Consider the following 10,579-nt stretch of genomic DNA (forward strand, 5'->3'; position numbering starts at 1 on the left):
TCCAAGAACTGAGCTTTTCAGGAGAAGAATCTACCAGGAGATTCCTCTCGGCCCCAAGTGGTCCTGATGCTTTCTTAACAGGCACCAGCCCCATACCTTAGGCTGTCCTTTTGAAAAAGACCCAAGGAGGCTGATATTCACTAGACATTCCAAGAGACAGGGCCACTGTGGACATTCTGGATCATCCCTAGATGGTTGTGACACCAAGTATCAGGAAAAGACAGGAGGGTGACGGAGAACACTTCACCCTATAAAGTTTCTAAAGAACAAACTCAGCCCAAAGACAGTCTGTTAACATGTGTGTGTTGAGGGAAGATAAAAGGAGAGGCACGAAGAATCGTAAAAGCAGAGTGTCAATGAATATCCTCTGATTTCCTCCTGTGAAATTATCAGAAGCACAAATATTTTAAAAAAAGCCACCCCCTGCTCTGTGAAAAATGATAAACAAGTACAATAAAAGATAAACAGTAAAAAATGTGAAGTGGTGAGTAGAAGTTGACAATTGGGAATGTGGGAAGAAAACTAAAAATTCAGGATTTTTATTGCAAGCCCTAGGAGACTTAATGCTAGGGAAACAGGGTGGTGGATTTGAGATTCTGCTGCCATTTTTCCATTTTGGAAAAATGCAGGAAGAAAAAAGCCCTTATGTGGAGGGTTAAAATAACTAAATAGTTGACAATTAGACTGAACTGACTTGTACCTAGACTTCCCACCTAAGAATATTAAAACCTAACACAATGCATTTTTTTTTTTTTTGGTGTGTTACTTAGAAACTAAATTTATGCTGAACCAACTATAAACTACCAATTAACCTCTTATTATATAACTGGAAGACACCCCTCACCACCACCAAAAGGCCAGCCACAGTGGCTCATGCCTGCGATCCTAGCACTCTGGGAGGCTAAGGTTGGGGGACTGCTTGAGCGCTGGAATTCAAGACTAGTCTGAGCAAGAGGAAGACCTGGTCTCTACTGAAAGTAGAAAAACTAGCTGGACATTGTGCTGGGTGCTTGTAGCCCTAGCTGTAGCCTCAGGAGGCTAAAGCATATGATGGCTTGTGATAAAGAAAAATAAATCTTATACTTAGTGATCCTGAAAACACAGCAGGCAGCTACATAGGAACTCCTCCTCTAATATAAGAATAAACTTTACACTGAGCTAAAATGACTTTGAAAAGCCAAAGAAAAAAAGATTCTGTAACTAAAAACAATAGCCACAACAATGTAGCTGATGTTGTACTGAAGAGAAAAAAAGGTATAAAAGAGTCTGGAAAAAAACTGTCCCCTGGAACTCAGCATTTCATGCCTTGAGGCACCTGAGTTCTCTCCGGCAATTAAAGGTTCCTTCCTCAATATTGATGATGTCTAAGTGTGTCTGTCTGTTTTAATTCCCTGTTTTCCTGCAACACTTGAGCCCCAGAGTTTGAGGTTGCTATTGAGAGTCCATGTGGTAGAAATAAGATGGAGCCAGTCCTGGGGTAAGGCCCACATGATGCAGCTGGTCTGGTTGGTTTAGTTCCTACTTGACCTTCACCTCTTGTCTCCTATTTTTGTTTTGTAAATTCAGCTCTAACCTAAAAGAGTATATCTTGAGTACTTCAGGGCAACTGATTTAAGAGATTAACTTCTAAATTGGAATGTTGTTTTGGGTCATGGGTTATGCCAATTACTGTTTAAGGGTTAACATAGTTTTTACTTTGAACTTTAATGTATAAAACTGTAACTTTGGAAATAGAAGAACAGAATAGTCTTGGAGAAGCTACTCTCACTGTTCTCCAGAATCCTGGTCTTCTGACAAAGTGTGGTGGGCCTATCTTTCTCTCTGCATATTAGTTGGTCGGACTGTCTTTAGCCAGTAACACTATAAGCTATGATGACACCAGAACACTTGACTCTGTGTGACAGAGTGAGACTCTGTAAGAAAAAGCAGCTATAAAACTATAATTCAAGCAATTATTGAATCTGATTTGCTTCCTCATGAACCTGATAAGTGATAGAACCAGGTGTACATGCCCAAATAGACCTGCCCCGCCCAAGCAGGGTCAGGTTCATGATCCGCCCAGGAAGGGTCAGACTCATGTCCCTCCCAGGAAGTAGGAATGCTGGCAATTGCGGCGCTCCCCGACCCTTTAAGTCCCCATCTGCCATAACCCACCTGTGGAATTCCTTTCTTGATTTCACCCCACCTATATCCAGGTGGAAATAAAGACCACATTATTTCTACAGAACGGGGATTCCATTTTCCTTTGTTTCACGCCTTGGAATAATCTTTCTTCCTTGGGTCTAGAACCTTTCAATAAGAGTGATAGAATCAAGTTACTGACCCACCCAGGAAGGATCCCTTTCTGAAAAGCATGTTCCTCCCAAGAAATAGTGAACAGACTAGTCTAGGCCTCCCTAATCTTATCCCACCTACTTGCCCAGGTAAAGCAATGGACAGACCAATCCTGGCTGCCATAGCCCAAGTGTGGATTTCTAGATTCAGGAATCTCACTCCACCTGCACTCCAGATGCAATAAAAGCCACTCTGAACGAATCGGATGTCTCCCTTCCTTTTGTCTTGTGCCTGGGAATGATTTTTATCTTTGGGTCCAGCCTCTCAAAGAGCCTTTCCTCAAGCCCCTCCTATGCATCCCCAAACACAAGCCATGGCTGTGGGCTTCCTGACTCATAAATTGCTCTTTGTTCTAGTAAACTCTTATATTTTACTAGTGCCTTAGTTTAATTTTTAACAGGAGAAAGGACAAACTTGAGATCTATCACAACTCACCCCTGAGTCAGGATTCTTCCCTGATGACCCTCTGGTCTTTACCATACAATCTAGGAGAGAAACTGTGCCGTGGGTGCAGCGGCCTAGAGAGGGCTGGATGGGGCAGGATTTCCAGGGTCCTGGCTCTGCTTCTACCCTTCATCCTGCGGCCAGGAGGACCCGAGGGCTGTGCCACATCAGCAGGTAAACTTGGGTCTGCAGACTACCACGCTGATGTGGGGAGGCCTGAGACCCGCTGCACCTTCCACAACAACTGGCCACACAGCACTCACCATCTCCCAGCTTTGTGGTGGGCACCTGTAGTCCCAGCTACTTGGGAGGCTGAGACAAGAGAATCACTTGAGCCCAAGAGTTTGAGGTTACTGTGAGCAATGACAGCACAGCACTCTACCAAGGGTGACAAAGTGAGACTCTGTCTCAAAAAAAATGGGGGTCAGTGACTAGTCAGTTCTGATGGACCCCCTCCACAGTCCCCTCCCAGCCCCCTCCCAGCCCCGAGCCCCTGCCCACGTTCAATTGTCTTGGGCCCCTTTTCGGTGGAGAGCCAACAGAATTGCCCCAGAGCCAATGGCCACCCCACACTCCCCACCTGCACCCTGCCCATTTTGGGTCGGTAGCCCCAACGCAAGTCCAAGAACAGGATGTGGGGCCACTGGTCTTTGCCTGCAATGGACTGGAAACACAGGCAAATATTCTGCTCTGCAGTGTGCCTTTTTCTCAGTTGAAGTGAAAGATATCCCTCAGCAAAATGGGTCTTTTTCCCTGGGACCCACCCATCATGGGTTTCTGTGGCCTCTGATGCTGCTGAGACAAGAGGCCTGTCCCTAGCCCATGTCGCCTTCCACATGAACTTGTGCCTCCTCCTCTGAGGTATTCTTTCTCCTTGGCAGGTGGACTGCAGGCTAGTGTCACTAGGTGATGTGAAATGGGCAGGATGCAGGTGGGGAGGGTTACCTGGCCGGTGGAGGCAGTGGGGTAGGTTGCCTGGCCTCTGGCTCTGGGGCAATTCTGTTGGAGCACGACTAGAAAAGAGGCTGGGAGGGGTCTGTGAAGGGGCGCGTCGTCAGACCAGCTGCAGTTAAGTCCCTAACCAGCTGGTCCCCTCTGCATCGAACACCATCAGGACTACCTCGAATTTCCTGCCCAGCTGCACCGGACAGAGCTGATAGACTGGTGAGGCCACAGCTCCAGCTGGGAGACAGAGCCAGAAAGTGGCAAGGCCAGGAAGAATCCACCCTTGGATTCTTCTATGCAACCCTAGGATTTCAAAAGAAAGACACTGACTGGGTGAAAACTCATCTTAGGATGGCGCCATCTACAGAAAGCAGAATTCCCGGAGGGCCAGGCTGCTGGGGAGACGGGCTGGGGCCCCCAGCCCCGGGCCGCCTGTTCTCCCCATGAAAAACCAGCTCCGCGGCCCCCCAACGCTGGCACACCTGTCCGCTTCCCGGACGGCGGTGGTTGGGGACACCCGGGCGGGGTCCCAGACTGGTTCTGGGTGTGGGACAACGCGGGCACTGAGGCGAGCGTAGTGACCGGAGCAGGCTTCATGCCCTGCAAGAGCGCGGAGTGACAGGAGGAGCTGGAGGCGCACAGCGGCGCGTGGCTGCTGCTCCTCCGCTGCCGACCGCTGGAGCTCTTCCAGTAGTCACACATGGAAATGGCCATCAATCTAGCCATCCCCGGCCTCATGCTGCGCCGCCGTCTGCGCAAGGGCAACCTGCCCATCCGCTCTATCATCCCCAACCACGCCCACAAGGAGAGAAAGTTTCCACACGCGCTGCAAGGCGGCCACCGTGCTGCTGGAGGATTAGGCCAAGGCCGAGTGGCAGCCCCAACCCAGCGCTCCAGCCTCAGTGCCCGGTCTGCTGCTACACAAGCTGCGTGACGATGGCTGCCAGGCCTACTACCTCCAAGGTGGTTTCAATAAGTTCCAAACAGAGTCTTCAGAGCCCTGAGAGGCCAAAGAGGACAGCTGGTCCTCACCTAGTAGCTCGCCACCCACCTCTGTGCTAGGCCTGGGGGGTCTAGGCATCAGCTCTGACTGCTGGTTCTATAAGTCAGACCCAGAGCTGCCTAGCAGTGCCACTGAGTCGGATGGCAGCCCTGTGCCATCTAGCCAACCAGCCTTCCCTGACCAGATCCTACCCTACCTCTACCTGGGCTGCACCAAGGACACCACCAATCTGGACGTGCTTGGCAAGTACAGCATCAAGTATTTCCTCGATGTCATAACCAGCTTACCCAATGCCTTCTAGCATGGTGGCGAGTTCACCTACAAGCAGACCCCCAATCTCTGACCACTGGAGCCAGAACCTCTCCTGGTTCTTCCCTGAGGCCGTCAACTTAATTGGCGAGGCCTGCTCCAGGAAGTGTAGTGTCCTGGAGCACTGCCTGGCAGGCATCAGCCACTCAGTGAGAGTTACTGTGGCCTAGCTGATGCAGAAGATGAACCTGTCACTCAGTGATGCCGTGACTTTGTCAAGAGGAAAAAGTCCAACATCTCCCCCAACTTCAACTTCATGTGGCAGCTGCTGGACTTTGAGTGGACGCTGGGGCCAAGCAGCCCATGCCACAACCATGCTGCCCAGTGAGCAGCTCTACTTCTCCACACCCACCAATCACAACCTGTTCCCACTCAATACGCTCCAGTCCATGTGTGGCCTGGCACACTGCTGGGCATGGCACCAGGCCCCTGCTCAGCCCTCCACAGGGCCACATGGGAGGGCCCAAGCCTGCTGCCTGTGGCCTGAGGAACCCATAGATGTCACCTGTGACTACAGGCCCAGGCTAACCAATGGCTGAGTGCCCTTACTGTCCTGTGGAAGCAGGACCCACGGGCAAGGTCTCCCTCTGCAAGGGTTGCTGGAGAGGGCTCAGCTCTCAGACATGTGTGGCTTTGGGGGTCCAATGGGGCCTCATCATTTCCTAGGACACTCCTTTCTGCTGATGGCCCAGCTAATCTGGCTACTTTTTAAAGACATATCCATGGACTTGAGTTTACTTTTTGCTTTGGGCAGGTAAATCCAAGCTCCCTGGAGCACAAAGAGTGTTCCAGCTCGTCTTGATTTTTCTTTTTTTCATAAAAAAGTGTGATTTTCAGGCTACATGTAACAGTGGATTGTATACACCAGTAGTTTATCCCTGTCTTGATCCTACAGAGAGAGAGAAGTGTTCTGTTTTGTTTTCTGTTCTACAGAAAACAATTGTTTGTTTTTTATGGAAAAGACAAACGCCATGTTGATCTTGACCAAATGCGTTTTGCACATGTGTGAAGCCTCCATTTCTTCAGTTGGCCCTTCCTGAAGGGGTGGCTTGCTGCTTTCCAGGTATTGGGACCCTCAGGCATGCCATCTCCCACCCTTGGCCCAGTCCAGCTTGGCACTGTACTTGGCAGTGAGGACTGCTGCAAATTGTGATTGGTAGGCTAGATAGGTGGTCTTTGCAATTTCAGCCCTCCCATTCTCCCCTCTGGGGGTCCTTACAGACCTCTGTGAGGCAAAAGGTGGGGGTTCTGGGGCTCTGCCACCATCCTGCCAGAGATGGGCATCAGGGGACTACCAAGCAGTAGCATGAAGCCTAGGGCTCAGCTCCTAGGAGGGCATAGGCCTCGGGCCCTTTTATATATTTACCCACTACTTTTGTCTCCCTCTGTAACTGGGAGTGGAGGCCCAGTGGCTAGGGAGAACTTAGGTGGTGGGGGGCCAACCCTGCCTCCAAATTCTTCCCTGATTCTGGCTGTTGCTTTGGTTCAGCTGCCTCTCCCAGCCCCCTTGTCCCATTGAAGCCTGTCCTGTTCTCATTTGCCCATGCCTTCTACTGCCAGGAGACTTGTACCCATTTCAACCCTAGGGCAGGGGCAGCAGGGGCAAGGATGGACAAGGTGTACAGCTCTGTCTACCCCACCTTCCAACATCCACAGAACAAAGCCATGGATTCCATTATCCTACTCCTGTTGTGTTCCTTTTCCAACTTCGGTTCTAACAGGTGTTGGGACTGCATGGCGACCCAGGGAGGGGTAAACAGTCAGGCCAGGGTCCCTGATGGAGCAGCACTCAGCATGTGAGGCCCCACTGCCTTTTACCTCACAGGGGTGGATTTCAGGGATTCTTTTGGGTGGCAGATTAAAATCTTGCCACAGTTGAGAAATTGACAAAAAACTTCCATGCAGTACATGGTTCTTTCTCTCTTTTACTTTTAAAAAGAAAAACTCAGAAGCATCAGATTTGTGTAAATGAGGGTATGCTAGAGAGTGGTCAGTTTTACTTTATGACTTACGAAGGAAAATTTGTGACCCTATGTATATGGGCACACCCATACGTATATATAACCTGAATCAGCAATGGGACTGTTTATATTGCAAGTAAATATTTTTTCTTAAAAAAAAAAAAAGAAAGAAAAAGAAAAAGAAAAGGAAGCAGAATCCACCTTATGACCAGAAGTCCTTAAAACTAAGGTCGGAAGAATCGAGAAGGAAATCATCCTAGGCAGAATTGTCTAGACTTGGAGACCCCGACTCACCCTTTTCTCTTCTTGCCACTTTTTTCTTTTCCAATTTTAAGTAAATAAGCACTCATTATTTGTGTATAATAGGGATGATAAGAATAAAGTCTTTGCATTTAAAGCTCTTTGGCTCAGAGCATTCTGGTCACCCTTGGCCTCCAATGGGCAGATAGCAACTTCCTCCTGGGAACACAGTGTCTGGGGCTTCCCTGAGGTCACCAGCTGTGAAGAGGGAGAGGGATCCCCAAGGGACCCTTTCTCCTTCACTAAGGACAGTTCTCAATCTTCTGGGGCCTCTCTCCTTTACTAGGGGATCTTTCCTTCCCCCTGTCGACCCCCCCTCTTTTTCACCCGAGGGCCCCTCTTTCATGTGGGGATGAGTCTCCCTCTTCTGGGACCTTGTCCTCCCTCCAGGGTCCTCATTCCTCCACAGGCTGGAAGTGTGAGCCCAGGCTATGGACAGCCCCCGCCTCCCTGTCCCCTCTCCCCATGCTACATGCACACCATCACCAAATTGTCAGTTTCACTTCCCTGGCCATCCACAATCACATTGCTCTGGGAGACCTAAGGCCTGGACATTCTCTCCTTTCCCCATGGCCTGGAGGTTCCAGGTCTAGGCTGCAAGACTGTTTCAAAAATCACCAATACTCCCTTCCATTTCCCTTTAGTCAAAAGATTAAGGTAGGGAGGACTGGACCCTGAGGATTCAGAGAGACACAAAGAGAAACTAAAGAAACAGGTGTTGCAAACTGGGCATAAACTCTGGTGGTCTGTCTGTTCAAGGCTGCCCTTTTAGTCTGGTGGCAAAGCCATCCCTTCCCTCCCCACTGGAGAACAAGCACCAGGGCTGGTTAACAGAAAAGGAGTAAGGGTAGAAGGCTGGATTTCACGCCAGAGTCACCCAGAGAGGCGTTCCTCAGGCAGGACAGAGGTGCTTTCCCCATTTGGTGCTCCTATGGGTGCAGAAAGCACCCCAGCTGGGTTGGGGAGCCTGGCTGCTAGTGGGAGAGGAGCTCACCAGCCCAGGATACCCCTCACACCGTCAGCACCTCCTGCTGCTGGAGGCTCAGTTCCTCAACTCAGAGGTTCATTGTGCATGCAGGCTCACAGTGGGGTGGGATGAGTCTGCCTCCCAGCAGCCTCTGGTTGCTTTTGCAGGGCAGGCCAGATGTTGTTGGTCTCAAGGTGGAGCAGCAGGTGGCCCTCACCTGTGCCTTCTCCCTTCAAGTGCAATTACTGGTTCCTGGGGGTTGGGAGGTGGTGAGGAGTGGTGGCGCCTAAGCGATATGTGGGCATGTTTCAGGGAACCCACTAGGATCCCCTTGTGAGCAAAATGGAGGAACTCTTTTTCAACCTAGCTCAATCCCCTAGAACATCCCCAGGCCTTTTGACCAAGTGACCCTGTAGCTCCAACCACAACCTTGAACACAGGCTGGCCCCATCAGTGTTCATGGCTTGTATTCATGAGGGTCAGCCCTTATGTGCAAAGTGATCCCAGCCCTCCAATGGTCAGAAGGACTAGATAAGATGATGCACCCTTATGCATATGGTTAGGGTTAGGCTGGCATATGTGCTCAGCAAGTGTTGGTGGGTGTAGAGTTTCCTACTTTCATTATTATTGAGAGCCAGGAGCTGCAGGGGATGGTCCAGGTAGTGAGCTCCTGAGTAGGTACCACAGTGGGAAGGCCATGTGGGAGGTGGCCGGGATGGAGTGACAGAGGGCTCGGGAAGCCAAGGAGTGCCAGGGGCTGACAAATTAGAGCCAAGGGGAGCTCACACGGGGAAAGGTGAGAAAACACAAGTTGGCTGGCTGTGCCTTGGCAAGAGAGGAGCAGGTGGGAAGTGAAGTTGAAGGGAGCAGCAAAATAGGCCTGTTTCTCCCATGGGGCCCAACCCAGTTTTAGAGCTGAGATGACCAGTATAGTGGCCATGAGCCACCTGGGATGGTGCAGCACTGAAAATGTCATGAGCAAGAGTACAGATGTCCTGTAAGTTGGAAAAGAGAAACCAAATTTGGATGACTTAGTACTCAAACATGGAAAAGATTTTGTTGACTTTATTGAAGTGATAAAATGAAATGGTGTTTTTTTAATCTATGGGGATTAATAAAGATATGATTAAAGTTCATTTCACCTGTTTCTTTGACTTTTTAAAGATAATTTCGAACTTTCTAAAGTGGATCAACTTTACATTTTTACAGTTTTAGGCTCCTAGTGAAACTGAGCAGCAAGTACTGAGTTCCCAAATATCCCCACACATGGATGATCTCCAGTACCAGAGTGGCACCTTTGTGATAGTCAGTGAACCTATAAGGACACTCTATTATCACCCAGAGTTCAGAGTTGACATGAGGGTGCTGGATTGGTGTTGTATGTTCTATGGCTTTTGACAACAATAGAACGACGCATATCCACCACTGTGCCATTATACAGAATGGTTTCACTGCCACCAGAATCTGCCATGCTGTGCCAGTCTTTTTTACTTTAAAAAAACGTAGCCACCAGAAAATTTAAAATGATATATGTGGCTCACATTTGTGACTTGTATTATATTTCATTTGAACACTGTTTGAGCTGAAGAGATTTTAAGTCTTAAAAGAAAAAAATGCTAAAGGAAAGTAAAAATGACCTCACTTATCTAGAATGGCATGATTAAGGCTTAAGAGCAGTGTCAGAAGTCACAAAGGAAAAGTCAATTGATTTGAGTACCTATAACTATGAAATCTGTTAAAGAAGAAGCAGAATTAAGGCCTTAAGTAAATACTTGCTGATGTGTATTTGAGAAAAATAAAATGTATGAAAATTGATACCTTGGCTGGGCACAGTGGCTCATACCTATAATCCTAGCACTCTGGGAGGCCAAGATGGGTGGACTGCTTGAGCTAAGGAGTTTGAGATCAGACTGAGCAAGATGGAAATCTTATCTCTACTAAAAAAATTAGGTGGGAATGGTGGAGAACACCTATGGACCCAGCTACTTAGGAGGCTGAGGCAACAGAATCGATGGAGCCAGCAGTTTGAGGTTGTCAGACCAGCCCGAGCAAGTGCCAGACCCTGTCTCTAAAAAATAGCTGGGCAGTGTAGAAGGAGCCGGCAGTCCTGGCTACTAGGGAGGCTGAGACAAGACAATTGCTTGAGCCCAAGTGTTTGAGGTTGCTGTAAGCTATAATGCCACAGCACTCTACTGAAGGTGACAAAGTAAGACTCTGTGTCAAAAAAAAAAAAAAAAACTAAGAAAATAAATATACAAGATAAAACATAAACAAAGTTTGTTAAGAAAAACACATACATATATTATTTGATATACA

The 10,579-nt window shown here is 48.7% G+C and overlaps 1 pseudogene; it reads left to right on the top strand.

The window, feature by feature from the left end:
- Positions 1–4,166: 4,166 nt before the first annotated feature.
- Positions 4,167–5,574, top strand: LOC100952165 (annotated as a pseudogene).
- The last annotated feature ends 5,005 nt before the right edge of the window (positions 5,575–10,579 follow it).

Source organism: Otolemur garnettii, unplaced genomic scaffold (genome assembly GCF_000181295.1).
Source record: "Otolemur garnettii isolate 467f Iridium unplaced genomic scaffold, OtoGar3 scaffold00330, whole genome shotgun sequence".
NCBI classification, from domain to species: domain Eukaryota; kingdom Metazoa; phylum Chordata; class Mammalia; order Primates; family Galagidae; genus Otolemur; species Otolemur garnettii.